The sequence below is a fragment of the Eurosta solidaginis genome, chromosome 2 (assembly GCF_040869045.1).
Source record: "Eurosta solidaginis isolate ZX-2024a chromosome 2, ASM4086904v1, whole genome shotgun sequence".
Classification (NCBI taxonomy): Eukaryota; Metazoa; Arthropoda; class Insecta; order Diptera; family Tephritidae; genus Eurosta; species Eurosta solidaginis.
In genome coordinates, this window is record NC_090320.1 from 203,694,224 (window position 1) to 203,721,647 (window position 27,424).

Here is a 27,424-nt window from a genome sequence, read left to right on the forward strand (position 1 = left end):
TACAAACATTCTAGAGTCACCCTTGGTCCACCTTTATGGCGATATCTCGAAAAGGCGTCCACCTATAGAACTAAGGATTACTCCCTTTTAAAATACTCCTTACCACCTTTCATTTGATACCCATATCGTACAAACACATTCTAGAGTCACCCCTGGCCCACCCTAATGGCGATATCTCGAAAAGGCGTCCACCTATAGACCTAATGCCCACTCCCTCTTAAAATGCTCAGTAACACCTTTCGTTTGATACCCATATCGTACAAACATTCTAGAGTCACCCCTGGCCCACCCTAATGGCGATATCTCGAAAGGGCGTCCACCTATAGACCTAATGCCCACTCCCTCTTAAAATGCTCAGTAACACCTTTCGTTTGATGCACATATCGTACAAACACATTCTAGAGTCACCCCTGGCCCACCCTAATGACGATATCTCGAAAAGGCGTCCACCTATAGACCTCATGCCCACTCCCTCTTAAAATGCTCAGTAACACCTTTCGTTTGATACCCATACCGTACAAACATTCTAGAGTCACCCCTGGCCCACCCTAATGGCGATATCTCGAAAAGGCGTCCACCTATAGACCTAATGCCCATTCCCTCTTAAAATGCTCAGTAACACCTTTCATTTGATTCCCATATCGTACAAACACATTCTAGAGACACCCCTGGTCCACCTTTATGGCGATATCTCGAAACGGCGTCCACCTATGGAACTAAGGATCACTCCTTTTCAAAATACTCATTAACAGCTTTCATTTGATACCCATATCGTACAAACACATTATAGAATCACCCCTGGTCCACCTTAATGGGGACATCTCGAAAAGGCGTCCACCGATAGACCTAAGGCCCACTCCCTCTTAAAATGCTCAGTAACACCTTTCATTTGATACCCATATCGTACAAACAAATTCTAGAGTCAGCCCTGGTCTACCTTTATGGCGATATCCCTAAATGGCGTTCATCCATAGAACTATGGCCTATTCTCTCTTAAAATACTCTTTAATACCTTTCATTTGATACACATGTTATACAACCACATTCCAGGGTTACCCCAGATTGATTTTCCTTATTTTGTCTCCATAGCTCTCAACTGAGTATGTTATGTTCGGTTACACCCGAACTTAGCCTTCCTTACTTGTTAGTTAGTTAGTTAGACATATCGAACAGGCGTATGTAAGTAAAAAATATAATTAATCAAAGATTTCCAGTTTTGTATATCAAATCTACGGAGACTTGGAAGTCGGTGACCGTAAGGGTTCCTAAGTTTATAAGATATAATATCTATATATATATAAAAATGAATTGGTGTGCGGTAGTCTCGCTAAATCTTAAAACTGGCTTGGTGTAAAAGTTTTGAAAAATTGGCCCCCTATAAGGAAAAACTTAAATTTGCTTCATCCCCGCAGTTTTTTGAAGCGAGTATTGAATATTGTGTGGATGATAGCAGGAGTTGGAGTGAGTAGTAGCGGTATTGGAAGGGGAAATGGTTTTCGGAGTGGGAGTGAGATAAATGGAATAAGGTATGGGGATAAATAAGAATAAAAATGGGAGATAAAGTAGAAAAAATGGGAGGGAATGAGAGTAAGAGTTCGAGTTGGAGTGGAACTGGGCGTGGTTGTGAGAGTGGAATTGGGAAAAATAAGAGGCAAAATGGAAGATAAAGTAGTAGAAAATAGGATGAGGGAATAAGAGTGTGAGTTGGAATGGGAGAGGGAGTGCGAGTGGAATCGCTAGTTGGAGAGAGAGAAGAAATGGGTGTGGGAGTGAAATTGGGAGTGGGAGTAGCATAGGGTGTGGGAGTGGTAGTGGAATTGAGAGTGGGAATGGGAGGTGTCTAAGTAACAGCAAATACTTCGATTTGTTCTCTTTACGTGCAGATCAACTTTTTCTGTTCCTTATGCAGTTCAGACTCTGCGGAGCTTAGGGTGCGTTTGCTTATAATTGCATATAATAATAATATTGTGACGAACATTAGTATAACTAAGCTGTTAGTAAATAATCACACAACAACAAAAACATGAAGCAGCCACTCTTATGTACATGTACAAATTGAATCTAGCAACACAGATGTAGTTACTCATACATATGGCTATAAACTACAAATATGCATGTACTCATATAACTAATTACCGAGCAGGAGATACAAGAGTTCTAGAAGGTGAAATAACACACAAGCTGAACAATCAAGAATCAGTTTGATTTAAACCCGGTATCAGTAGCTAAGTGAAGTATATTGTACTACCCTCAAAATAAGCTAATAAAGACCATTGGTAGTGATTTATTCAACAGTTTAGTGAATCGAACATTAGCAAAAGGTTTCAAATAAGCGGAATTTCCCAAAATTCGTTACAATATGAACACCGTAAGCACACCTTATAATATTTGCAAGGAATACAGGGTTAGGCAAAGGAGGTTGCAGAAAACTACTTCTAGTTCAGACATAAGTTACCTTCGACACAAAGGAGATGCCTGTCTGTTCTAGTATGGTAGGTTTTTTTCCATAAGAAAAAGGCTAGTCAGTGGTAGATGTTATTGCCATGTATACAAACCGCACTTGATAAAATAACTAGGTTTGGGCAGGCAAAATTTCCGGCTAATCTCCAGTGTCTGGCAGACATTCGCCAAGATTGGTCTCCCAATCCATAATTTTTTATGAAGAAACTAATTGTATAACGTAACAACCGGGGAGAGAAATTTTCCTCCAATAGTTTGTCTTACGAGGTTGAAGCAGATAAGAAACTTCAGTGGGTTTGCTTCACAAATTTTAAATTTTCATCTTCTAGACCGTGAAAGCAATGTTTATGCTCTTCACCAGACCACAAATACAAAATCAATCAGCTATCAAGTCTTGTCCCAAATTAATACCTTAACCTTAGGTAATAGCACCATTTTTACCCCCTCACCCTCTTTATGGTGTGCGGTCAAATTTCGGGGACCTTGTTCCTGAAAGCGAAAAGGTCTGCTTTTTTTCATTTGGTTTTACAGTTGGGCTTAAACCACCTTCTTATTAAAATTACCTTGTTCGCATTAAATACGTTTCACAGTGTATGCAGAAACGGGCCTCTGAGAAAGATCGCCAGGACAACGCTTGGCAATCTGTACACTCCAGGTTCTCAAGAAGGTTGTTTGCCTTCACGAGCTAGAGATTAGAAGAAGGTATACCTATCTCTCCAGGCGGCTGGTCTTCCGCACTCTATTATAACTATCAATCTGCTTATAAGATCTGCCTTAGTCCATTCGACTACCAACGATAGTCGAATTTTTTCATAGAACGTTGTTGAAAGCTTTCCAGATGTCAAAACCGAATAAGGTCTAATTAACTTTTGCTGGAATCGAAACTTAAACCGTAGCAATCTGCGTAGCTATAACCCTAACCTCTATTCGTAAATATAACCGTAATCACAACGGTTACTATAGCTACAACAGTAACTGAAACCACAACAATAACTATAAAGTAAACGAAGCTTTCAGAACAACCCGTAAGCATAGCTGTGGCCATAATCGTGGCCATAACCGTAGCGTTAACCATAGCCTTAACCATATCCATAGCCGTAGCTATAACCGCAGCTGTTATTTTAACAACACCTGTAACACGAAAGAGACATAAAGAGTACCATTTTTTCAAGTCGCATTCGCTTATGTCTTCCTCCGTCACATCAATCATATCAATTTCATTATCTTAACTATCATAATCACCAGCTAGATTCCCCCATATCGTGACCCAAGGAGTTCACACAAAAAAAAAAACAAACAGCTGGACATCAGGGAATACTCGTATAAAAAGTTAAATGCCATTCGAATGTACTGTTATTTTTAGTTTTCCATGCAAAATATTCTTAATTGTTTACGCTATGAGCTATGTAGAATACATATTTACTTAAACGGCCAAACAAGTTTATTAAGAATTCCCCCAGCATCCACCACAAACGAATGAATGACCCAGCGAGTGGTGGCGCATCATTCAAAGTGCGAATTATTAAAATGACCTTGTGCCACTTTGACGCTCATATATTTGCCACTGCCACAAACGGCACTCAAGTGACAAAATGACGGAGTGGCGATGAAGAAAGCAGTACAAATTAGTTGCTAATCAAGCTGCCCACACAGTTAAAGCGCTTTGCATACCTTAATCCAGATTAATAAAGGCTGACTGGAAGTAGGTTAATAATCCATAACACGGATCAACACAAAATTTGACTTTGATTTCAAAGCATTAAATTTAAATTCTTTAGGTCGTAATTTGACGGAAAAAAATATATGGCATGAAAAAGTTTGCTTTCTTATTTAGGAAACTGCTTGAACGAAATTTTTCAAAATCTGCGGTTCTAATTTTTACTTGAAAATGAAACAATTCAAATAAATATTTTTATTAAGTTTAAATATCGAAAAAACTTACAACAAAGTGGAAAATGATTTAAAAGTGTACAGTTTTACTTTTTCTTTTATGTTCATAGGTATTAGAGGTTTACGCTGGTCACTTAATCGGCGGCGGCGGCGGCGGCGTGTCCGGCGCGCCGACAAAGTGATCGGCGTAAACCTCTGAACTGAATGGCTGGACTTCAGAGTATCACACTGTCCACAACTAATGAATATGGAAACATACTGCTGCCGTCAATGGTATGTTTGCCTATCTGGAAAAACATAATTAACTTTCGGATGAGTATCTCGGAGGCTTGTAAAGCGAAAATTTGAAAAAATAATATTTCGAAAGGTTTTGTTTATATGTATTTAAGGAAATCGACGTTTCGGCCATTTCGGTTTTTGCCTCTCGCGGATCGTTCAGAAAATTTTCTGGCAGAGAGAGGGAGAAGTACTTAAAATGGTAACACTTTTGTAGCGTAGTTTCACTTAAGGAGATGTCCTGGGTTAACTATAATACCCGTCGTCGGCACGATTTCTTTAAATCATTTGTGGCTCCCTCACAAAGGCGACTTACGGTTGCTATTGATGGTCTATTAAAAGTCATGACTCTCGTGGCACAGTTTTAACGATTAGCATCAATGCTGGCTTATTGTTGATCGCACCAAAGTGCGCCTTAAGTTTTTTCGGCTGTTTCTAAGAGTTACAATTCCCGACGTGCGAACAGTAGCAATCCCGACCACCAGCCGCTACCACGCATCCTGGCCCTTATACAATATGCCAGCACAGAAGCTATAGGACTGCGACTTCGAACTCATACCTTCGTCGACGTCACTTTCTTAGAAGCTCTAGGTGTAGCTCCGAAGACTTTCTGACGGATGTTTTTGTCGCGCTATGCTTCCGAGCTACACCAAAAAAACACCTTGAAACATTAGGAAGTAACTATTCTGCCAAAGATGCCGCCCTCGACATCATATGCAGTCTAAGTGGATATCATTACGTAACTCATGGGTGAAAATCGCATCTACATAATTTAAACTTGCGAGGATCGTGGATAAAAGTTTTAAAATGGAGACCAAAATTTGCAATAATATTTTTAAGTGGTGATCTAGGCTCTAAGAGTCCTAATAAATAAAATAAATAAATAAATTTACTTCAGTAGTCTTCATTTCCGTCCTTATGATATAAGAGCTCATTATGGATGACCGCCTCCAGTTTTCAGACTAGGTCGACTATCCCCTACGTTAGCGTAGCAGAATACTCGATCATCTGTTCGACTGTCTTCAGAAAGCTTTTGCTTCACCACTTCGAGTATTCCTGCGAAGGACAAAGCCTCACCTGGTAAATATATGTGCTTACGTATTCACATTTGTAACAGGAGCCGTAACGTCTAGGTGACATTTAAACACGGTTGATAGGCTATATCCAATGTGATTCACTCCAAGGTACTAGTTGGGGATAGGGCCACCAACTTTAGGAAATGTCAAACCGGGAGACTTGGCAGTCGAATGATGAAGTGTGAAAATCAAAATTAAAATTTAAAACGCTATTTTATACATAAGCAAATAAAGTGATTTTTCCAACTCTTCTCATACATGTTGAAAATATGTACATATATGCAACTTAAGTATGTACAGGAAATCATTTCAAAGCAGAATTTAAACAACTGGAGCATACTAAAGGATTTTGTATTACTGGTTTCCCTTATTCTTTCAGCCACTCGGGATATAAAATTCGGCATCTTTTTTGGGTAGCTTGCTTTTTTAACAACTTGAGGACATTTTGCAAATGCGTTCTACATTTTGGGACATTTTATTTAAATTCATTGTTCTTTATTAATTTCTTGAAAAAATTATGCGAAGTGAGCATTTAAGTTTATTATAGTATGTATGTTTTGTTTTAATAACTTGGTGAATTCGGTAATGCGAAATCCGGCATTGAAAGCGCCTGTTTTCTCAAATAAGTTTTGAACGGTTAGAAAGTATTAAATTTCGCAAGAAGATTTTTATAACTGGCAGTGATGCGCATCCCTAGATACCCCTTTCGACCATATCGGACCAATTTTCCAGACGAACAATAAATGGCCTAGCCTGTCTCAAAAGAGTAGAAATATAGTAAGGCGCCGGACGCCGCCGCCGCCGCAGCACCGATTTTTTTGAAATTCGGCGGCGGCGTATATCTCTAATAGGTACTATCCCTCAATATAGGCCCCATCATGTTATCATTATATTGGCCTTGATAACGTTGTTCGAAGAAGAGCCCTGGTGTCGGTAAAAACTCCTTATCGGCATTGCTTTTTTAAGAACTGAGAGATGATCCATTTCTCTGCGGTAATTTTTCCGTGGCTCTGGTACTGGTCTTGTCAGAACTTGTGCGATTGGAGCAGAAGAAGATTCAAGATCGGGATATTCGATAGGTTTTGCATTTTAACCTCTACGTCTTTTACTCGGATTCACAATGCAAAAGTAGCAGTTTTACGAGGTCTTTTGTACTCGCCAGATTTTTGGTGTTGCAAATTTCATATATCTTTTCTCACCTCGATACCAACCTAAAATATAGAAAGAGAAATCAATATGTCTACTATATTTAATTTACTATTTAAATAAAATTTGTTAGATTCCAAACATATTTCACAATAACTACAAGCATTATGTGGAGCCCATGTCTTGTATTGATTCCAAACAGGACAGCCAAAATATGCTTCGTAGGCTTCGCAGAGTATCTGAGACATATTTAATTCATATTTTATATCTCGAACTTTAATAAGTTGCCCAACAACAAAATGCATCAGCTTCATATTTACACTTTCGCGACGACATTTTAGATTATTCTAGATTTGTACAAAACACCTCTAGCGCCATAAGTATTGTTACTATAACTATTACGCAAGCAAATTTTATACCGAAAAAAGGTATTTTCTCTTCGATTTTGTTTATAATAAAACAGAAAATCATGAAATAAACTTTAGGACAAAGAACAAAATTTGTTTGTACAGTCGTGTAATTACTCACTTTAGGATGCCCTTAAAACTTGTCTCTAAGATTTTCTGGTCAACTTTTCCAATATCTAGCGGTAGAAATAGCGAAAATTTTAAAATATCGAGCTATTCATGAATCCGTGTAAAAGTCACTTAAGGCAGAGTTTGTAGTCTTAGAAGAACTAAATATCAGTGGTACCTAAGAACCAAGCCCATTTCGTAGTAGAATATGTGGCCCACGACAAAAATGTCCAATAGAAGCCCTTGCAGTCCGGCAAAAGAATCAAAAAATCTGATGGAGGTGTATAGCAGGTGATCAGTTAAATTCGTTTTGCTAGGATAAGTTAGAATAAGTTGAATTGACTTTTTCAGCCCTATACTTAGGCACCGTGTGTGCTAATTGTGATGCCCTAAAAGAGCAAGGTTTACCGTACAAACGAACGGTTTTATGGAGTCAATACATTTATTTATTGCCCTTTCTTTGTAAATCTTGGATACCTCCCCAAGATGATTGAAAACCCTCCGCTTTCTGCTCATTGCCGGACGATGACCCAGCAGGTGCTGCTCTCTGTCCTCCTCCTCAATATATCTGCGTAGGATTCGAAGCTCATTTTGGCGGCGTGAGTACCTATCAAACAATGGCCATTGAGATCTCTTACACGGCATGACAGCCACTACTCATTTAAGATCAAAAGTGTGTTTTAGCGCACTCAATTAAAGAAAGACCAAACAAGCTTTAATGTCTACTGAATCAATTTTTGAAAGTATGTGGTCTGGCGTATGCCACTTGGCTAGCTTATCAGTCCTATATTTGTTTTCAAAATCCCTGTGTCCAAGTACCCATTTAAGGCTGATACTAAAGTGCTGGAACATATCATTGAAAGACCGACGGTGTTCAATCATCAACTTTGGAATGATAGCTAATGGGGGGAGTTTTGTTATAAAAATCAAGATAAAAAGTTAAAACTTGACTTTTATTACAAAAATAAAAGAAATAGTCAAAAAGTCACAATTACTAGTTAAAAGTTTATTTTTAACATAAAAGTCAAAAATAATAAGCATGGTTATATTGGAGTGAATTTTGATGCAAAAAGTAGAAATTTATTGGTAGGATAATATAAATTGAAATAATTATGAAAAAAAATTTTAAATAAAATTAAAACCTCGCACAAGATGTATTCAGAAAATTGCGACACAAATTTTGCGCTCAGACCACAAAATACAAAAATGTGACGCTCCAAATAGAATCTCCTATTTATGCAACAGGATCAGATCATATGTAATTGGTGAGCTCCCTTAACATGGCACAAGAAGGCGATAATTTTTCTTCATATTTGGAATTAAGTTTTAACGCAAAAAGAATAAAACTAATATACGATTTAGGGCTGTTGTTGTTGTATTAACGATAAAGACACTCCCCGAAGGCTTTGGGTTGATGGTCCTTTGGCGGATATTAATCCGGTACTTTCCGGTAACAAAGCACCATTAAGGTACTAGTCCGACACTCATATTGTAACAGAATTCCCCTCGCGTAGGTGAGGTTGACAATTGGGTTGCGGAAGCTTTGAAGCTATAAAGCTTTGTATTGCGCTTATCAACCCCTTGAATCCCATTTAGGGCTGTTGTTCAGCATTTACCTGAATAAAAAAACGAATGCGGATTTTAAAAAATCTGTATTAAAGATCTGTATTAATAAAAACAATTGTTAAAATCTGTATTATTTTGGGTGGTTTCTCCTCTAAGATTGGTTTTCAAAGTACTTTTCCGCAGATACTCTTAGGAGTAATGCTCTGAGAGTATTTTTTCAATCAATATCAGGTACTTCATTAGGTAATCCATCGAGAGTGGTTTGACGAGTACTCTTTGCTGGCATCCCAAGAAGTAAGGTTTCGATAGTAGTTTTGCAAGTAATATCCTGTCGGCTCAGGAGCAGTTTATTGAGTACTATCCCACATATACTCTGGAGTACTCAGACATATTATCTTTTGTGGAGTTGTTGCCTCAACTTTTCAATCCTAAAAATGAAGCTCTCCACCGTAATTCCCTTAGTCGTCCCGTCAAACTTCACATGCCACTTATCCAGGTCCACCTTCTTCCATCCCGGTGGGTCCTGGGTGTTCCTATCGCTACCTGAAACCCCCCTGCTGCACCTGGATTGACACGCTGGTTGACTATGTCATTTCTCGCATCCCTAGGCTCGGGTGTAGACGCGTGTTCAGACCGGTGCCCTAACGGTTGTGCCGAGTTCTCCATATCAGCGACGCGGTTGCTGAGGTTTGACACGTTATCCCGGATATGACGGACCGCGTTCATATATTGTGCCATCACCTGGTTTTGCTGTGCCATCATCGCCATCATCTGGCTTAACTGTTCGATGTTGGCGGCTGTGGAACTAGGTCCGCTTCTCCGGGGTTCCGCTGCACCAGCCCCCGCGTTCGCTGGTGGCTCAATCCTCCTAGGGACGTCCCCCCCCCCCCCCCCCCCCAACAGCACCTGGCTCCTCCGTATCCGTCATCTCAAACAGTTGGTCTATTTTCCTGGAAAAACTCGAACTCTCTTCCCCCTCACTGAAATAGAAACTGTCTGATCTCCTAATCGTAACCGGACGAATCACCTCCTCCCGACTAGTCGACCTAAAAACCCGCGAAGTGCACCTGTTGAAAAAGTCTGTTGGCAAAAAATCTACGGGATGGGGTACGCCCGTGTCGATCTGCGTAAAGATCGATCCAACCACCTGGTTCTGCAGCGCTCTGCTCACACTCCTTGTGATCCTCTGGTTCTTGTTGAATAACCCCAATCCACCAGCAACTCGTTCCGGTGCGTCTTCCTCCATACACGACAACACTCGCACAGGAAAGGAAAACTTTTTTGACCTATGGGGATTAAGTCGTCAAACAGATTTACCTTAGCTTTATGTATCCTCAGAACAAAAGAGGAAGGGTTGAGGTCAACCCAACCAGAACAACAACCGAAGCGGAGAAGAACAAACGCAATAGATATTTATTTAAACTGCAGGTTATTGCAAAAAATGAAAAACTTCAAAAATTCAAAAATTAGGCAGGTAAACCAAAAACGTGAATACAAAGAAAAACGTTATGACAAAAAGAAATATCAAACCTAAAAAAATAAGCCCACTGAGGGTTAGCATAAAATTCAACACCCAAGATATTGCGAATCTAAGGCAGTATATAAAAAAAACAAGTAAGAGAAGGCTAAGTTCGGGTGTAACCGAACATTACATACTCAGTTGAGAGCTGTGGAGACAAAGTAAGGAAAATCACCATGTTGTAAAAGGAACCTAGGGTAACCCTGGAATGTGTTTGTATGACATGTGTATCAAATGGAAGGTATTAAAGAGTATTTTAAGAGGAAGTGGGCCATAGATCTATAGATGGACGCCATTTAGGGATATCGCCATAAAGGTGGACCAGGCCTGACTCGAGAATTTGTTTGTACGATATGGGTATCAAATAAAAGGTATTAATGAGTATTTTAAAAGGGCGTGGACCTAAGTTCTATAGATGTACGCCTTTTCGAGATATCGTCATAAAGATGGACCAGGGGTGACTCTAGAATTTGTTTGTACGATATGAGTATCAAATAAAAGGTGTTAATGAGTATTTTAAAAGGGAGTGGGCCTAAGTTCTATAGGTGGACGCATTTCGGAATATCGTTATAAAAGTGGACCTGGGTTGACCCTAGAATGCGTTTGTACAATATGGGTGTCAAACGAAAAGTGTAATAAGTGTTTTAAAGGGGAGTGGGCCTTTGTTCTATGGGTGGACGCCTTTTCGGGATATCGCCATAAAGGTGGACCAGGGGTTACTCTAGAATTTGTTTGTACGATATGGGTATCAAATGAAAGGTGTTAATGAGTATTTTAAAAGCGAGTGGGCCTTAGTTCTATAGGTGGATGGCTTTTCGAGATATCGCCATAAAGGTGGGCCAGGGGTAACTCTAGAATGTTTTTGTACGATATGGGTATCAAATAAAAGGTGTTAATGAGTATTTTAAAAGGGTGTAGGCCTTAGTTCTATAGGTGGACGCCTTTTCGAGAAATCGCCATAAAAGTGGACCAGGGGTGACTATAGAATTTGTTTATACGATATGGGTATCAAATGAAAGGTGTTAATGAGTATTTTAAAAGCGAGTGGGCCTTAGATCTATAGGTGGACGCCTTTTCGAGATATCGACATAAAGGTGGGCCAGGGGTGACTCTAGAATTTGTTTATACGATATGGGTATCAAATGAAAGGTGTTAATGAGTATTTTAAAAGCGAGTGGGCCTTAGTTCTATAGGTGGATGGCTTTTCGAGATATCGCCATAAAGGTGGGCCAGGGGTAACTCTAGAATGTTTTTGTACGATATGGGTATTAATGAGTATTTTAAAAGGGTGTAGGTCTTAGTTCTATAGGTGGACGCCTTTTCGAGATATCGCCATAAAAGTGGACCAGGGGTGACTATAGAATTTGTTTGTACGATATGGGTATCAAATGAAAGGTATTAATGAGCATTTTAAAAAGGCTTGGGCCTTAGTTCTATAGGTGGACGCCTTTTCGAGATATCGACATAAAGGTGGACCAGGGGTGACTCTAGAATTTGTTTATACGACATGGGTATCAAATGAAAGGTGTTAATGAGTATTTTAAAAGCGAGTGGGCCTTAGTTCTATAGGTGGATGGCTTTTCGAGATATCGCCATAAAGGTGGGCCAGGGGTAACTCTAGAATGTTTTTGTACGATATGGGTATCAAATAAAAGGTGTTAATGAGTATTTTAAAAAGGCGTGGGCCTTAGTTCTATAGGTGGACGCCTTTTCGAGATATCGCCATAAAGGTGGACCAGGGGTGACTCTAGAATTTGTTTGTACGATATGGGTATCAAATGAAAGGTGTTAATGAGTATTTTAAAAGGGCGTGGGCCTTAGTTCTATAGGTGGACGCCTTTTCGAGATATCGACATGAAGGTGGACCAGGGGTGGCTCTAGAATTTGTTTGTACGATATGGGTATCAAATGAAAGGTGTTAATGAGTATTTTAAAAAGGCGTGGGCCTTAGTTCTATATGTGGATGCCTTTTCGAGATATCGCCATAAACGTGGACCAGGGGTGACTCTAGAATGTGTTTGTACGATATGGGTATCAAATTAAAGGTATTAGTGAGGGTTTTGTGAGGGGCATCTAAGCGCTCCTGTCCTGGCACCGCCATCATTAAATTGGAGCTGCAGAGACAACCACTAATTGGAGGAGAACAGAAGTCAAGGAGAGAGCCCAAAAGGGGAACATAATTATCCGTGCGCCGCTGCCGGAATTTACATTTGTTTTTTTTACATTTTTTGAATTTTTTTAGTTAATTTTAAGCACCATTTCATTTCATTGAATTTGTTTAATTTGAATTGTTAAGTTTAGTTTTCTTAGGGTTAATTTAAATCAATTCTAGTTTTTCGCCGATTTCCTTGTGAGCCTTTTTTTTTATGAAGTAATTTTTTTGTAACCTCTATAATTGCCTACCTTTTTTTCCAGTTTCTCAACATTACCCTTGTTATTTACCTATTAGTTCCTTAACCTTCGTTTTTCTATTTCTCCAGATTTAATCTCTATCCCGTGTCCTGCTTCTTCTATTAAATCCCTAAGCCTAAAGCCGACAGTTTCTCCATTACCTCTCCACTTTTTGCATTTCCTTTTTTTTAGCATTTAAAGATCGCCAATTTGTTTCACCTGTCTTGCTGCTTTTTTGCGTTTTTTTATTCCCCATTAGCGCATTTTTTTTATACTCAGTTGAGCTGAGCTCACAGAGTATATTAAGTTTGATTGGATAACGGTTGGTTGTACATATATAAAGGAATCGAGATAGATATAGACTTCCATATATCAAAATAATCAGGATCGAAAAAAAATTTGATTGAGCCATGTCCGTCCGTCCGTCCGTCCGTCCGTCCGTCCGTTAACACGATAACTTGAGTAAATTTTGAGGTATCTTGATGAAATTTGGTATGTAGGTTCCTGTGCACTCATCTCAGATCGCTATTTAAAATGAACGATATCGGACTATAACCACGCCCACTTTTTCGATATCGAAAATTTCGAAAAACCGAAAAAGTGCGATAATTCATTACAAAAGACCGATAAAGCGACGAAACTTGGTAGATGAGTTGAACTTATGACGCAAAATAGAAAATTAGTAAAATCTTGGACAATGGGCGTGGCACCGCCCACTTTTAAAAGAAGGTAATTTAAAACTTTTTCAAGCTGTAATTTGGCAGTCGTTGAAGATATCATGATGAAATTTGGCAGGAACGTTACTCTTATTACTATATGTACGCTTAATAAAAATTAGCAAAATCGGAGAAGGACCACGCCCACTTTTAAAAAAAAATTTTTTTTAAAGTAAAATTTTAACAAAAAATTAAATATCTTTACAGTATATAAGTAAATTATGTCAAGATTCAACTCCAGTAATTATGTGGTGCAACAAAATACAAAAATAAAAGAAAATTTTAAAATGGGCGTGGCTCCGCCCTTTTTCATTTAATTTGTCTAGGATACTTTTAACGCCATAAGTCGAACAAAAATTAACCAATCCTTTTGAAATTTGGTAGGGGCATAGATTTTATGGCGTTAACTGTTTTCTGTGAAAATGGACGAAATCGGTTGATGTCACGCCCAGTTTTTATACACAGTCGTCCGTCTGTCCCTCCGCATGGCCGTTAACACGATAACTTGAGCAAAAATCGATATATCTTTACTAAACTCAGTTCACGTACTTATCTGAACTCACTTTATCTTGGCATGAAAAATGAACGAAATCCGACTATGACCACGCCCACTTTTTCCATATCGAAAATTACGAAAAATGAAAAAAATGCCATAATTCTATACCAAATACGAAAAAAGGGATGAAATATGGTATGGTAATTGGATTGTTTTATTGACGCGAAATAAAACTTTAGAAAAATTCTGTAAAATGGTTCTGACACCTACCATATTAAGTAGAAGAAAATGAAAAAGTTCTGCAGGGCGAAATAAAAAACCCTTAAAATCTTGGCAGGTATTATATATATAAATAAATTAGCGGTATCCAACAGATGATGTTCTGGGTCACCCTGGTCCACATTTTGGTCGATATCTGGAAAACGCCTTCACATATACAGCTACCACCGCTCCCTTTTAAAACTCTCAATAATACCTTTAATTTGATACCCATATCGTACAAACTTATTCTAGAGTCACCCCTGGTCCACCTTTATGGCGATATCTCGAAAAGGCGTCCACCTATAGAACTAAGTCCCACGCCCTTTTAAAATACTTATTAAAACCTTTTATTTGATACCCATATCGTACAAACATATTCTAAAGTCACCCCTGGTCCACCTTTATGGCGATATCTCGAAAAGGCGAACACCTATAGAACGAAGGCCACTCCCTTTTAAAAATACTCATTAACACCTTTCATTTGATACCCATATCGTACAAACAAAGTCTAGAGTCACCCCTGGTCCACCTTTATTGCGATACCTCGAAAAGGCGTACACCTATAGAACTAAGGCCCACTCCCTTTTAAAATACTCATTAACACCATTCGTTTGATGCCCATATTGAACAAACAAATTCTAGGGTCACCCCTGGTCCACCTTTATAGCGATATCTCGAAACGGCGTCCAGCTATGGAACTAAGGATTACTCCCTTTTAAAATACTCATTAACACCTTTCATTTTATACCCATATCGTACAAACGCATTCTAGAGTCACCCCTGGTCCACCTTTATGGCGATATCTCGAAAAGGCGACCACCTATACAACAACCACCACTCCCTTTTAAAACCCTCATTAATACCTATAATTTGATACCCATATCGTACAAACTTATTCTAGAGTCACCCCTGGTCCACCTTTATGGCGATATCTCGAAAAGGCGTCCACCTATAGAACTAAGTCCCACGCCCTTTTAAAATACTTATTAAAACCTTTTATTTGATACCCATATCGTACAAACATATTCTAAAGTCACCCCTGGTCCACCTTTATGGCGATATCTCGAAAAGGCGAACACCTATAGAACGAAGGCCACTCCCTTTTAAAAATACTCATTAACACCTTTCATTTGATACCCATATCGTACAAACAAAGTCTAGAGTCACCCCTGGTCCACCTTTATTGCGATACCTCGAAAAGGCGTACACCTATAGAACTAAGGCCCACTCCCTTTTAAAATACTCATTAACACCATTCGTTTGATGCCCATATTGAACAAACAAATTCTAGGGTCACCCCTGGTCCACCTTTGTGGCGATATCTCGAAACGGCGTCCACCTATGGAACTAAGGATTACTCCCTTTTAAAATACTCATTAACACCTTTCATTTGATACCCATATCGTACAAACGCATTCTAGAGTCAACCCTGATCCACCTTTATGGCTATATCCCTAAATGGCGTCCACCTATAGAACTATGGCCCACTCCCTCATAAAATACTCTTTAATGCCTTTCATTTGATACACATGTCATACAAACATATTCCAGGTTTTCCCTCGGTTCATTTTCCTACATGGTTATTTTCCCTTATGTTGTCACCATAGCTCTCAACTGAGTATGTAATGTTCGGTTACACCCGAACTTAACCTTCCTTACTTGTTATATTTTATTTTATAATTTTTTCCATTTTTTTATTCTATTGATTTTTACTTCGCTTTAACCACGCGTAAAATCTTTGATTCGCGCCGCAGCCGCATGCCCGAATAACTTTGTAAAATTTCTTACTGTCACCTCCCATTGTAGGCTGGAACACTTTCCGCCATAGGTTTGTAGGTAGATGTATATGTACGTTCTTTGCAGCCACGCTCTCTCTTCGACGCAGGCGCCTCCGTCGCGGGATTGATCGGTAAGTGCTAGAGTTATAAGTTATTAACTACCTACGTAAATAGTTTAAATATAAACATACGTACATATCAAATTGTAAACAAACCTGCTGGAAGCCAGCAGAGGCTAAGGAGTTATTTGGATACAGTGGCGGTCCGATAACGACAACATTATTAGCATTTATTAATTTTCAAGTTTAATTTTTGTACGCTAAAGTTTCACATTTTTATTCGGTAATTTTCAAGTTAAGTTTTTGGTGCACGGTCCAATTTTCCTTTTTACGTAACATCCTTTTTATTTTTTTATTCAATAGTTTTCTATTTAAAGTTTTTTACTTTTGATTTTCCATCGGTTTTTAATTTTCTGTTTTTCATTCTCATTTCTGCCATTAAACAAACTGTACTTTCTGACTTTCGATGTCTTGATTTTCTTTGAATTACGTAACGTGCTTTTCGCGGCAATTTTACAACCCAGCTCCCACTTCCTTTTCTCTGTTATCTTCAATTTAGCAACCTTATCTTCATCATTTATATTTTTTTATTATACATATAATTAGGTAGAATTAGTTTCAAACCATTAGCCTTAAGGAAAATTGGATATCAGGGAAGTTTTGAATTGTTTTGAGCATTATTTTAGTATAACTAGCTAATAAAGATTTTTATAACGTTTTACGAAGAAATTCATACTATCGTGTTCATTATTTAGATGGGTTGAGCTTATCTCAGAATGAGCGGCTAAACACTTTAAATTGGTGTAGGTGTTGCACGAGTGCAATGTAGGGGACGTGGGTGTGAGGCTACTGTGACAGACTAGACAGGCTAGGGACATGGGACCGTAACGTACAGACAAATGTCAGGCTAGGAGGGCGTCACTAAAGTTTCGGAGTCAGTGCAACGCCCAAGGCTACGTCAATGTTTTACGCAGAAGGGGAGGGATTACTCCACCTGACACGGACAGACCTTTTCTTCCAGCTTTCCTTTTCTTTTCATAGATTTCAGGCATGAACCTCTCTCTCTATTAGTTTTGGAGCACTCTTGTGCTCCTTTGGGACTATTCCTCACACTACTTATGGAGTACATTTATACTTTGTAAGACTAAGGCCCGGTTTTACAGTAGTTAGTTAAGTTAAACTTAAACTAAAAGTCCTTAACCTCTAGTCAAATTTAAACTCTCGTTAAACTGCAGAGCAGTTTTTAGACACAGTTTAAAGCCCTTTGTGGTAGGGTTTTTGTACGACAACATGGGTTTTTATTATCTAGATCAACTGTAGATACGGCGACAGCTGGATTTTGTTTACTCAACAAGCGTGGAAAAAATAGTTCTGCAGCCTTCGTAAAATATAAAGTATCAAGTTGTGATCTTGATACCAAACATCATTTTTCAATCAGCACCCGAGTACAAGTTGGGAACTATATTTTTTCAACTTTTTTTTACTTTATAAATGACTCCCCTTTTTACTGAGAACGCTATGATTCTCAAGTTGAACTACTGTTTCGAAACAGCTTTTGTGATTTAAGAGAAGTCCATTTATCAATATTAGCTCCAATTAGTTCAAGCCTAAATGCTTGTTGAGTATATTTGGCGCGATTGCGAAACAACGCAAATAACTGATAGGTTAACTAGAGTTTAACACTTATTCTGCTGCTAAACTATATACTCAAAAAAGCTCAGAGAACTTCAAATAAATAAATTGAAATTTCCGCAAATTTTTCTCATATATTCCGAAAATTTTCGAAAACGTTTTTGAGATTGGTTTGCATAGTTTCAGTAACAAAATTAATAGACGATTTATCTTAAAAATTTTAAATAAACAAGTAAAGGTGTCTAAGTTCGGGTGTAACCGAACATTATATAGGTACTCAGCTTGAGCTTCAATAGTACATTTCATTTCAGATAAATTATTTTTCAACATAACACGTGACACCGCCCGTTAAAAAAAAAATGTCTCCCCATTTCCTCTTACAATAAGTGAAATATCATTGATTCAAAACCATTTTTGCTAAGATATACCTTATTATTCTAGTCAACGACCCTTTTAAACTTGTTTTATATCTAAGTTACCGTGGTCTTTAACCGATCCCGTCCATTTTTACTAGAAATATTTTCTGCTATAGGGAAAATTTGTGTACCCAATTTTATTACGATTCGTTGATTTTTCTTCGAGTTATGGCTCCCGAAACATAGAAAATTGCTCAGTCATAAAAGGGGTGGTGCCAAGCCAATTTTTTTAAATTTTAAGTTTTTTATATTTATTGTTATAAATCCACTTGGGAAATGAAATACCATTGATATAAAGCTTTTTTTTGCAAAGATATAGCTTATTTTATTCGTCCAAGACCCTTTTAAAAAAATTTTATATAAAAGTGGGCATGGTCTTTAACCGATTTCGTTAATTTTTCTTCAAAGCATTCCTTATAGTAAAGGCAACTTCTCTGCCGAATTTTGTTACGATAGGTTTAACGATTTTTAATTTACGATTAATAATATTTGTGAAATTGATTTTATCACAAGAGGGCGGTGCTACACCCATTTTAAAAAAATTTATCAAATTTTTATCAAGAGTCTCAATATCAGTCGACACATCAAATTTCAACATTCTAGGTATATTATTTACTAAATAATGAGGTTTTTTGTGTGTTTTCAAAATGTTATATATTAAAAAGTGGGCGTAGTTATCATCCGATTTCGCTCATTGTCATTGGTGAAGATATCTCAATATTTACTCAAGTTATCGTGTTAACGGACAGACGGGCCGACGGACGGACGGACGGACGGACGGACATGGCTCAATCAAATTTTTTTTTCGCTACTGATTATTTTGATATATGGAAGTCAATATCTATCTCGATTCCTTTATACCTGTACAACCGTTATCCACCCAAAGTTAATATACTCTGTGTGCAAAGCACGCTGAGTATAAAAATAGGAATTTAAGTAGTTAACGAAATTTGTTAGATGTTACCAATGCTATTTTTAGTTCCCTGCTGTACTGTAGATCCCAAATGTCATCTTTATATATAAAAATCATGTGTCGCATTATTTGTCCGCGATGGACTCCTAAACTACTGAACCGATTGTGAATTTGTTTTGCACCCCGTGTGTAGTTTGGTCTAACTTGGAATATAGGATAGGCTACATCTCAGTTTATGGTCGCAATATTATTTTATTGCAAATTTTTGTATATGTTTATACGTAATAATAAAATATTGAGTATACGCACCGGCACTCATATTTTCAGGTGGTGCGGATATACTTCCGTGTAATTGGTTGGTGGTTAATTAAACAACGTGCTTATCAATAAAAAATATTATGGCGAATCATATCAAGTATAGCACATCACCGGGTCCGTCGAAAGGGGGGGGGGGGGGGGGGGGTTAACTGAGGGCCCCGCGATTTAGAAGTACTAAGACATTTTTTTAATTCAGGAGAGTCTTTAGTTGTTCCATGTGCAATTTTTAAGCCGAATTTCAAAAGCAACTAATATCTGCATTTCGTTTTAATATTATTGTGAAGTGTAAAAAATAAAAATCTACATATATAAAAGGAAAGGCTAAAATGTTTGTTAGTTGGTCGCCGGTGTTTGAAGAGATGCGTCGGTCGATTTTGTTCAAACGTGGACCCGGGTACCCCTAGATTGTGTTTATATAATATGGATATCAAATGAAAGCTGTTGATGAGTGCTTTAGTATAGAGTAATATATTATACCGCTTGGTGACTAGGGTCTCAAGATATAGGCCAAAACCTGGACCCGGATACCCCTAGAATGTGTGGGTAATATGGATATGTTGCTGAGAGCTCTAAAGTAATTTTCATTGTGATATTCGATTTAGTCGCATCAACCTGGCAAAACTGATAAATATGCATGCGAAGCCAAAATAGAGACATGAATTCATAATACCCATATACTTATTTACATACGTCCTATTCGATTTGCCTGAAATTTGGCATATAAATTTGCCTATATTAGTGTTTACGATCCTTTTTTCCGGGAAGTAGACCAGAGACGGACTGGGATTGGGATTAGGACTAGGACTGAGACTGGTACTCGGAGTGGGACTGGGGCTGGGGCTGGAACAAAATACATACCACCCTCTGGAACAGGCAATAAAGGATGAAGAAGAATGAGAAGAACACGAAAGAAAAGAAAAGAGAGAAGGAGATGGAGACTAAGAAAGAAATAGAATGAGACGATTATGGAGATAGATTAAGCGAAAAAGACGGAGGGAGGAGTGAATAAAAGGATCAGGAAAAACTGAAGAGGGGTGGGAGAGGGCAGAATTAGATGGAAAAACTTATTAAAATGTATGCAGATAGGCCAAATTAAGAGCAGAACAACGTCTGCGGGGTCTGCTGGTCTATTTATAAAACCTTTGAAGTAACTTTTAATTATGCAAAACTAATAATTAATTTTCTTGTTTAATTGTTATGCACATATGCTTCATTTGTACAAATAAATAGAATTGTACAATAAATAAAATGCGAATGCATAAATTTTCAATTAAATAACAATAAAGAGAAAATACCTTGTCGCCAGCAATAACTGTAAAATTCATTAAAATGCTACAATTTGTAGTTGTTATAAAATTTTAATAATTGATTTAGCCTTTAGTTTTCATTGGTGTGAATTATTAATTCGCAACAATAAAAAATCTAATGAAAACGCAACAAATATCAATACAAAAACCACAACTTAAATGGAGGGAGAATTTTGCACGGCTAAAAAAATGCATGGACATGAATTAATTGAAAATGGTTTACATATTTAAAGTATTGTGGGCGAATCATAAAAAATTAAAAAAGGAACATTTATTCGCATCTTCCCTGCAGAGATTCTGTTGATGTGTTTAGAAGGTGTCTGAAGATGGGCTCAAGGTTGCCATCGAAAAATGTGCCTTTTTATACTCAGTTGAGCAGAGCTCACAGAGTATATTAAGTTTGATTGGATAACGGTTGGTTGTACATATATAAAGGAATCGAGATAGATATAGACTTCCATATATCAAAATAATCAGGATCGAAAAAAAATTTGATTGAGCCATGTCCGTCCGTCCGTCCGTCCGTCCGTCCGTCCGTTAACACGATAACTTGAGTAAATTTTGAGTTATCTTGATGAAATTTGGTATGTAGCTTCCTGAGCACTCATCTCAGATCGCTATTTAAAATGAACGATATCGGACTATAATCACGCCCACTTTTTCGATATCGAAAATTTCGAAAAACCGAAAAAGTGCCGCCCACTTTTAAAAGAATTTAATTTAAAATTTTTGCAAGCTGTAATTTGTCAGTCGTTGAAGATATCACGATGAAATTTGGCAGGGATGTTACTTATATTACTATATGTACGCCTAATAAAAATTAGCAAAATCGTAGAAGGACCACGCCCACTTTTAAAAAAATATTTTTTTTTAAGTAAAATTTAAACAAAAAATTTAATATCTTTACAGTATATAAGTAAATTATGTCAACATTCAACTCCAGTAATGATATGGTGCAACAAAATACAAAAATAAAAGAAAATTTCAAAATGGGCGTGGCTGCGCCCTTTTTCATTTAATTCGTCTAGAATACTTTTAAGGCCATAAGTCGAACAAAAATCTACCAATCCTTGTGAAATTTGGTAGAGGCTTAAATTCTAGGACGATAACTGTTCTCTGTGAAAAAGGGCGAAATCGGTTGAAGCCACGCCCAGTTTTTTTTACACAGTCAACCGTCTGTCCTTCCGCTCGGCCGTTAACACGATAACTTGAGCAAAAATCGACATATCTTTACTGAACTTAGTTCACGTACTTATCTGAACTCACTTTATCTTGGTATGAAAAATGAACAAAATCCGACAATGACCACGCCCACTTTTTCGATATCGAAAATTACGAAAAATGAAAAAAATGCCATAATTCTATACCATATATGAAAAAAGGGATGAAACATGGTGAAGTAATTGGATTGTTTTATTGACGCGAAATATAACTTTAGAAAAAACTTTATAAAATGGTTGTGACACCTACCATATTAAGTAGAAGAAAATGAATGAATCTTGGCAGGTATTACATATATAAATAAATTAACGGTATCCAACAGATGATGTTCTGGGTCACCCTGGTCCACATTTTGGTCGATATCTGGAAAACGCCTTCACATATACAAATACCACCACTCCCTTTTAAAACTCTCATTAATACCTTTAATTTGATACCCATATCGTACAAACATATTCTAGAGTCACCCTGGTCCACCTTTATGGCGATATCTCGAAAAGGCGACCACCTATACAACAACCACCACTCCCTTTTAAAACCCTCATTAATACCTTTAAACTGAAACCCGTATCGTACTAACACATTCTAGAGTCACCCCTGGTCCACCTTTATGGCGATATTTCGAAACGGCGTCCACCTATAGAACTAAGGCCCACTCCCTTTTAAAATACTCATTAACACCATTCTTTTGATGCCCATATTGTACAAACAAATTCTAGGGTCACCCCTGGTCCACCTTTATGGCGATATCTCGAAAAGGCGACCACCTATACAACTACCACCACTCCCTTTTAAAATCCTCATTAATACCTTTAATTTGATACCCATATCGTACAAACAAATTCTAGGGTCACACCTGGTCCACCTTTATGGCGATATCTCGAAACGGCGTCCACCTGTGGAACTAAGCATCACTCCCTTTTAAAATACTCATTAACACCTTTCTTTTGATATCCATATTGTACAAACAAAGTTTAGGGTCACCCCTAGTCCACCTTTATGGCGATATCTCGAAACGGCGTCCACCTATGGAACTAAGGATTACTCCCTTTTAAAATATTCATTAACGCCTTTCATTTGATACCCATATCGTACAAACGCATTCTAGAGTCACCCCTGGTCCACCTTTATGGCGATATCTCGAAAAAAAAATAAATGTAAGGCGCGATAACCTCCGAAGAGATCTAAGGCCGAGCTTCTCTTCCAATTTGCGTCGTGCTCCTCTTGATTTTCCCTACAAATTGGCCGGACGGGACCTACATGTTTTTATGCCGACTCCGAACGGCATCTGCAAGGCAGATGAGTTTTCACTGAGAGCTTTTCATGGCAGAAATACACCCGGAGCGCTTGCCAAACACTGCCGAGGGGCGACCCCGCTTAGAAAAATTTTCTTATAATTGAAAAACCTTATTTCTAAAATTTTGATGTTGCTTTGCCCGGGAGTTGAACCCAGGGCATACGGTGTGATAGGCGGACCACGCTACCATCACACCGCCGATATCTCGAAAAGGCGACCACCTATACAACTAGCACCACTCCCTTTTAAAACCCTCATTAATACCTTTAATTTGATACCCATATCGTACAAACAAATTCTAGGGTCACACCTGGTCCACCTTTATGGCGATATCTCGAAACGGCGTCCACCTGTGGAACTAAACATCACTCCCTTTTGAAATACTCATTAACACCTTTCTTTTGATACCAATATTGTACAAACAAATTCTAGGGTCAACCCTGGTCCACCTTTATGGCGATATCTCGAAACTGCGTCCACCTATGGAACTAAGGATTGCTCCGTTTTAAAATACTCATTAACACCTTTCATTTGATACCCATATCGTACAAACGCATTCTAGAGTCACCCCTGGTCCACCTTTATGGCGATATCTGGAAAAGGCGACCACCTATACAACTACCACCACTCCCTTTTAAAACCCTCCTTAATACCTTTAATTTGATACCCATATAGTACAAACAAATTCTAGGGTTACACCTGGTCGACCTTTATGGCGATATCTCGAAACGGCGTCCACCTGTGGAACTAAGCATCACTCCCTTTTATAATACTCGTTAACACCTTTCTTTTGATACCCATATTGTACAAAGCAATTCTAGGGTCACCCCTGGTCCACCTTTAGGGCGATATCTCGAAACGGCGTCCACCTATGGAACTAAGGATTACTCCCTTTTAAAATACTCATTAACACCTTTCTTTTGATACCCATATTATACAAACAAATTCTAGGGTCACCCCTGGTCCACCTTTATGGCGATATCTCGAAACGGCGTCCACCTATGGAACTAAGGATTACTCCCTTTTAAAATACTCATTAACATCTTTCGTTTGATACCCATATTGTACAAACGCATTCTAGGGTCACACCTGGTCCACCTTTATGGTGATATCTCGCAACGGCGTCCACCTGCGGAACTAAGCATTACTCACTTTTAAAATACTCATTAGCACCTTTCTTTTGATACCCATATTGTACAAACAAATTCTAGGGTCACCCCTGGTCCACCTTTATGGCGATACCTAGAAACGGCGTCCACCTATGGAACTAAGGATTACTCCGTTTTAAAATACTCATTAACACCTTTCATTTGATACCCATATCGTACAAACGCATTCTAGAGTCACCCCTGGTCCACCTTTATGGCGATATCTGGAAAAGGCGACCACCTATACAACTACCACCACTCCCTTTTAAAACCCTCCTTAATATCTTTAATTTGATACCCATATCGTACAAACAAATTTTAGGGTCACACCTGGTCCACCTTTATGGCGATATTTCGAAACGGCGTCCACCTGTGGAACTAAGCATCAGTCCCTTTTATAATACTCATTAACACCTTTCTTTTGATACCCATATTGTACAAACAAATTCTAAGGTCACCCCTGGTCCACCTTTATGGCGATATCTCGAAACGGCGTCCACCTATGGAACTAAGGATTACTCCCTTTTAAAATAATCATTAACACCTTTCATTTGATACCCATATCGTACAAACAAATTCTAGAGTCAACCCTGATCCACCTTTATGGCGATATCCCTAAATGGCGTCCACCTATAGAACTATGGACCACTCCTTCATAAAATACTCTTTAATACCTTTCATTTTATACACATGTCATACAAACACATTCCAGGGTTACCCTCGGTTCATTTTCCTACATGGTTATTTTCCCTTATGTTGTCACCATAGCTCTCAACTGAGTATGTAATGTTCGGTTACACCCGAACTTAACCTTCCTTACTTGTTTAAATATGTACGTTCAGCTATAGTTCTAGGTTCAAAAATATTTTTAATTTACATATGTATAAACAAACCTTCAATTCACTTCATTTTAAAAATGTTTGTTTCAGTCCAATTATATTAGCTATTTTAACTTCCGGCGATAATCTGTAATTAAAAACAATAAGATATTTAGTTATAAAATTTTGAATATAACCCGTTTCAAAATAACTACAAAGCTTCGACAGCACACATGTTTTGTTATTTTATTTCTCTGTTGGGTGACAGAAGGTTAACGGTCATAATGTCAATTGGCTATAAACTCTGTTGGTCATATGGCCACTTCAAATGGTCATTATTGATTTCACAATCTTTTCAAATTTGACTTAACAGCTATTAATCAAAATTCCGTTCATCCTAATGATCATTTCAGCAAAAAGGCCATAACTATATTTTAACTGAATTGGGAACACCATAAAAATGTAAATGCTCAGCAGAATGAATTAGACTTTTAGGTTCGGTTAGGTTGAACTGACCGGTTCGTGGGAACTTCACATAGGCTGAGTGATTCCATAGTGTCGCCACCAGTTTGTTTAACAACTAAACTGAAAACCCTATCCAAAACCAGGTCCTTTGTTATAAAACAACTTGGTTTCGTTAGCAAATCTAAAAACCTTTCTGGGAATTATGCCACCAGCTGCTTCTAGATTTGACAGCTGGGCAGGCTAAGACATTTTGACATTAGCTGTATTGTTTATAAAAAAAAAATTCTGAGATAGGGCGTTCTTCAACCGAATTGCGAATTGCGAGCGTTTTTGAAATTCTGAAATTGGGCATTATTCAAACGTGTTCTGAGGTAGGCCATTTTCGAAACGGCAGCCGAGATAGGGTGATATCCCACTCAGCCGTCTAGCTGGAGTCTTGGCTTGGCAAGCGCAGGGCATGGGCACAAAACTTCTTCGTTTCTTCCTCCAACCAACAGTTCAGGCCTAATTTAAACGCATGTGACGCCAGAAGCAGATGTCAGTAACACAATTTTAGATATTGTGCTAAGCAAGATTATGGCCCTGATTGCTGCCTGGCTGTCAATATAAAATTTGACATGGCTGCAGTTCAATCTATTTTCATTCAGTATTTCTGCTGCTTTGGTTACGACTACTAGCTCCATTTGAAAAACACTACACTGATCGGAAAGCTTAAAGGGTCTGCTTATTTCAAAATCATCACAGTACACCGCAGACCCACCTCTTTTGAAGTAGCCTATTCGTCCAGTAATTGATGGCGCTATACTTCTATGGCCGTATAGCTGCACCAAGGCACTGAGCCTCGTTGAAATCGGTAACGTTATGTTTCAGGTCTATAGGTGGATGGTGCATAATGGCATACAGTGCAGCCTTCGAGGCCTTCTCACTATCTTCCGCACGTTGGGCTTCCACGACAACTTACTATCTACAATGATTCTTAGATATTGGGTCCAATATTATTCCTGCAGGGTCATACCTGCTACCTTATCCTTCCTAATAAACAATACCATAGCGCTCATTCCGACAAGAGCTGATTATTGAAGGCACTTTTCACTTGTGCCAACTGCAACGTTATCTGCGAACGTCGTTAATATGACGGGTCCCACATCGAACCTCCGGAGCAGTTGGTTAATGATCAGCGTTAACACCCCACCCTGTGGCGTGCCCTTACCCACCGATTTTTTGGCCTCATACAGCCCCTACTGTGAAGTTATCTTCCTGCAATTAAGAATGCAGCAAATCCATTTGGTCGGCCTGAGTTCACTTAAATGTACTTAAGACCATCCATGATCGCCCGTTTAGAGACATTGTGGACAGTACCAGAAATATCTGAGAAGACTCCTAAGTCTTGGCATGGCAACCATATAAAATTTGACTTTGTGACCATTTCATATGGGTATAATTGCAGTTGATTTTACTGCCATTTGAAGTGGTCAAAAGGTCAATTGACGTTATAGCCGTTGGCTTTATGCCGCCCTTCCAGTTTTATTTACCCAAAAAGTTACATAAACATATGTTTTGATAGTATAAGATAATTGGTACCAAATCACTTTGAGATTGCAAACAGTATTTAGAACCAAAAAATTTATCGTATCAATAAGTGTAGTTAAGAAATGCAATCACCCGAGAATGCAATCCATGCATTCTCATTCATGGAATAGCACTTTTGGATTGCACCTTTACTTACTTCTAGAATAATGA

The 27,424-nt window shown here is 38.3% G+C and overlaps 1 long non-coding RNA gene across 1 annotated transcript in view; it reads right to left on the reverse strand.

Annotated features, from left to right (window-relative positions):
* Positions 1-6,799: 6,799 nt before the first annotated feature.
* LOC137240538 (uncharacterized) overlaps positions 6,800-27,424 on the reverse strand; it is a 101,470-nt gene continuing 80,845 nt past the window's right edge. Inside the window, exons 3-4 of the long non-coding RNA XR_010949756.1 lie at positions 25,295-25,367; positions 6,800-6,913 (exon numbers count right to left, since the gene is read on the reverse strand). This is a non-coding gene — a long non-coding RNA (uncharacterized lncRNA). The remainder of the gene's footprint in view (positions 6,914-25,294; positions 25,368-27,424) is intronic.